Below are 5164 nucleotides of genomic sequence, written 5' to 3'. Positions count from 1 at the left end.
TAATTTAGGTGTTTCATATATTGTGTTAGCTAGCTAATTAATAGAGAGAAGTGTCATCTCTTATGTCCGTGCTTGGTCGACGCTACGTACTGTACATAGAGAGGCCCTCGACACGCTAGCTAGTAAGAAAATGAAGGAAACTATTAAGTACAGAAATTCGTCATGCATACCGAGAGAAGTGATCGATCGACCTCTCCTTCTCCGAGAGATTGGTCAAACAACAAGTTTTCGTATTATCTATCCAACGCTACTAGCTACATACATATACAATATGTAAAATCTCTTACAATCCCCTAGCAATTGAAATCAACTTCCACATGATATTCTCCAGCTTTATTGATGACGTGGTCAAGAAAGAATCCCGCCAATTCCTCTTGAATTGCTTTCATGCGATCGTGTTCTAGGAGTTCATCCCACATCTGCCACGTCTAATTTAAAGAAGGGGCTTAATACATATATGAATGAAACTCAACAGAAATGATGGTGTAATAAAATGAAATTGTGAATATTATTGCTTACGCACTTCATATTGTCTTTTAGAGTAGCACCGCTTATTTTTCAAAGTCACGTTGCAGATGAACTCACACACGTAGTATCCACAGAAATCATTTTCTTCTTCCTGCCACAAGCACTTTATGAGAAATAGAGGTCAATCAAACTGATAATGAAGCATTATAAGTGGCATTGATGAAAGTATAGCTATAGAATCAACGAGAGATGCGCGCAACTAGCTAGCTAGTAGTACTTACTTTCCCGCATGTATATCGCAGCTCCTTCAGCAGTCCCGAAACTTCTGCGGTGAACTGTTTCCAAACCCTGCAAGACAAAGAAAATAATTATTATTACTTGAGATATCAGGAAATGAACAAAAAATTGCCGATATGGTGCGATAATGATCGATTGAACTTACTTGTTGAGCATTTTAGTCATGTCCGCATAGGTTTCGGGATTTTTTTGTCTCGAGTCTAAGACATTTACTACTCCCAGCTCAAGCTTAATCTTCAGAAGAACATAGTGGAATCTGCGCACGCATGCATAACTCATCAATTACATTACTATAACCTCGCTCGAGTAATAAAGGGAAACCGAATATGCACACGACAGTAACACTCACTGGAAGTTGTAAGGAAAGAGTATTAAATCTTTGTTTTGATATTTGATCAATGATTGTATCAAGTTGGCCTCGGCCTCTTCGGCGTGCTTTGTAACCTGAATTTCATCTATAATATTTGTGTTAATGAACCCAATATCATACATTTCTTGTTTTTTGCACTCGACGATCTTCAATCTCTATAATATAGTGAGGATAATTAATTATAAATACATGCAATGAAACAGCCAAGCTATATATAGAGACTTAAGACAGAAATAGTACTTACAGACAGTAGCAAAAGACCGTTAGTTTATCGAGGGCCTTTTGATTAAAGAACTCGAAGAACTCCTCAAATGGAACAGTCAACAGATCCGTTCCAACGAGGTCGTGCTCCTCTTTAATATTCAGATACAAAGCATTCGTCCCCCCAGACTCTCTGCAGGGTTTCATGTACCAATTATGGAATCTTCGCATCATAGTTGTTAGAGATTTTTCATCTTTGACGAGAGGCTTCCCATACTCGTATCTGTGTTCGTCCACCTCAGGAAGTTGATCGTCAGGCAGGTAATCTGCAAGATTGCCATAACCGGCCTCCGTCCCCGGAGCATTAGCGATGATGTCACCGCTAGACACATTGAGCGGGGGGCACGATTGCTTTGCTTGTTCGTCGAGCTGGGCAATTTTTTTCCCAACTGCTCGTTCTTTTAACCTTTTATCACTGACAGTACTTCCCGACCGCTCCGCTTCGAGATATGTCTGTTCAGTAATGCGCTCATAGTTGGTTCTCGGCGGAGACTTTAGTGGTTTCCTCAGGGCATCGATAGTGCGCTTTGCTTTCACCGGATCTACCTTCTCCTCTGGAGGTGGATGTCTCTTTGCTTTCACCCCTTCAAAGAACTCCTTCACGTGGGTCCGCACGATCGTCGCGTTTTTCTCCTCGGTCCTCTCGTACGGTAACTTCTCTAGAGGCTTGAAAGGTGGACCGTATCTGTATTGTCTCCCGCCTCTGGTTGTGTTGCTAGACGCCGGAGCAGACGGAGCGGCTGCAGCGTCTGTCTTCTTTCGTGCTTGCTTACGAGGCGGGGGAGAAGGACTACGACGCGCCGGAGCAGCCGGGGCGGTGGCGGGTCTCTTCCGCTCTTGCTGGCGAGGCGGAGAAGGAGGAGGCTGCTGGCTGCTCGGGCGCGCCGGCGCAGGCGGAGAAGGAGGCGGAGTGCCGCCACGCGCCAGAGAAGGAGGAGGCTGTTGGCTGCTCGAGCGCGCCGGCGCAGGCGGAGAAGGAGGCGGAGTGCCGCCACGCACCGGAGAATGAGGCCGAGTGCCCTGATCGTCACTCGCCGGAGGAGGAGGCGGTGGAGGAGGCGGAGTGCCCTGACTCACCGGAGGAGGAGGAGGAGGCGTCCAGTTCGGAAGCTTGATGAACTCCTTCTGCCATAGGCATGGAGTTTTCAAAGCAGAACCCAGCCGAGTCTCCCCTTCACCGGTAGGGTGGTCAAGCAATAGGTCCTCAAATCCCTCCGTTATTTCATCCACCGTCACCCTAGCATATCCTTCTGGAATCGGACGACGGTGAAAAGTTGCGTCGGGTTCAGAAGGTCGAACTTGGCAGACAGCCGCCTTGACTTTTAAGCTCTGCCATTGCGTCATAAGGTGGCAATTTTGAGCCTCCGTGATAAAATCCACGGGGTAGCTAGCAGGAGCCGTCAAGACATGCTCCGGCTGAAGCAGCTCGGTGGAAGCCACGCTGCTTCTCCGCTGAGATGGCGGGGTAGCTTCGGGGGAAGCTTCGGCAGGTCGTTTGCTGCGATCTGCTTCTCATTCCTCTAGCCCTTGTACCCTTTCGTGCAGCGCCTGTAGTTGGCTCTGCTCTAGTTTCTTCCTCCTCTCGTGGGTTTTGTAACCCCCTGCGTCCGGAAAACCAACCTTCCACGGCATGGAGCCTGGCGTGCCTCGTGTCCGTCTAGGGTGCCCAGGATTCCCGAGGGCCATTGTGAGCTGTCCTTCTCCCTGTCTTGAACGAATGTCCCTTGCTGAGCTGCATCGATATACTGCCGAAGCCTTGTACTGGTGTTTTCAGTTGCTCGTCCGTCCAACGGCACTTCCCTGATACAGGGTCCAAGGTTCCGCCAGCCCTAAAGAACCAAGTCCGGCAATGGTCTGGCCATCTCATTGTCTCTGGTTCGATCCCTTTATCAAGCAGATCATTCTCAACCTTGGACCACTTAGGCCGGGCTTTGAGGTAGCCACCTGACCCCGTGCTACGGTGAAACTTCTTCTTCGCAGCATTTTGCTTGTTTGTCGCCGACATCTTCTTACTCTTTTCCGATGTCGTTTAGGCCACAAATGCGGGCCAGTGATCTCAGATCTTCTCATATTTTCCGATAAATTCTGGTGTCTCTTCTTTATCGACAAACTTTTTCAGTTCTTTCCTCCACCTCCTGAATAGGCCTGCCATCTTCTTAAGAGCACGAGACTTGATTAATTGCTCTTTAACTGGCTTCTCCGGATCCTCCTCTGGCGGTAGGGTGAAATTTGCCTTCAGCTCAGTCCAAAGATCATCTTTCTGCATATCATTGACATAAGACACCTGAGGGTCTTCCTCCTTAGGCTTATACCATTGGTGGATGCTGATCGGGATCTTATCCCTAACAAGAACCCTGCACTGAGCAGCAAATGCGTTCTTTGTCCGGATGGGTTCAATCAGTTCGCCGTCGCGCGCGATTGCTGTGATCTCAAACCTTTCATCCGAGCTCAACTTTTTCTTTGGGCCTCGTCTCCTTACCGAAGTTGTGCTCGATCCGGAGGGCTAGAAAAAAGAAGAAAGACAAGAATTAATTAATATGTGTACATATACCAAAACAATGAATGGATCGATTAGCTAGTCAGCACGGGCTTAACTAATATATATACCTGGCCAGACTCGGTTCGGTCACCGGAGCCGTCATCACGGTCTCCTTCTTGCACCGTCATTGGGTCACCGGAGCCGTCCTCATGGTCTCCTTCTTGCACCGGCATTGGGTCAAAGGAGCCATCATAATTGCCTGCTTCTTCACCCTGTCCTTCCAGACCATCGGTGTCGTTCAGAAACGATAAGACGGCATTACTTCCATGTGCAATTATCTCCTCCAACATCACTTTTGTTGCTTCGTCTCGGGGGGTGTCCATAGTTTCTACAAATATTTACAACATGGCAATTATTATTCAAACATGACAGATATGGATATATTAGTGGCAAACATAGAACTAGCTAGCTAATCACAGTAAGGAATCATATTAATTAGTGGCCTTGACGCTGCCTCGAGAGAGTTTGTCAGGTAGGGGCGCGGCGGGAGGGGGTAGGAGACCAACATCGTTTTTTCTCTAGGGTTTGGGTGTCCTCGAGAGTTTTGGTCGAACGAGAGGGCCGAGTGGGGTGCTGCCGTGGTATAAGTTATCACGGTCGAGAGGGGGTGTATATATCGATCGCCCCTCATGTCGAAGTTATCCGGGAGGGGTTATATCGACAACGACGACATACATACATGGGAAAATAATGTTATCGGGGAGGGGGTATATCGACCCTCCCCCTCATGTTGAAGTTATCGGGAGGGGGTATATGGACAACGACATACCCGATAAAAAACAAGAAGACAAAAGAAGAAATAAAAAGAGGAGAAGAAGAAAGGAATAGAAGAGATGATCGAAGAAAAAAAGAAGAAGAAAAAAGAGGAGAACAAGAAAGGAATAGAGGAGAACAAGAAAAAATAGAAAATATTCTATTTTCTCTTCTTCTCCTCTTCTTTTTCTTCTTTTTTCCTCTTCTTATTTATTTCTCCTCTTCTCCTCCTTTCTTCCTCTTCTTATTTTCCTTTCTCCTCTCATTCTTTTAGTATTGCTTGTTTTTTTTTTAAATGTTCAAATAGAAAATTTCGAAAAAAAGTAAAGGTTTTGCCTAATGCATTGTTCATATGAATATACAAACATTTGTATATTCTATAATAATTAATATCACCAAAAAAATCTATGAACAGAAAAAAATCCTAACTTTTCTAAAAATCTATCTTTTGCATATATGAAAACATTAATACACAT

This window comes from Triticum dicoccoides, chromosome 2B (genome assembly GCF_002162155.2).
Source record: "Triticum dicoccoides isolate Atlit2015 ecotype Zavitan chromosome 2B, WEW_v2.0, whole genome shotgun sequence".
In the NCBI taxonomy this organism is placed as follows: domain Eukaryota; kingdom Viridiplantae; phylum Streptophyta; class Magnoliopsida; order Poales; family Poaceae; genus Triticum; species Triticum dicoccoides.
This window is presented reverse-complemented; position numbering follows the sequence as displayed.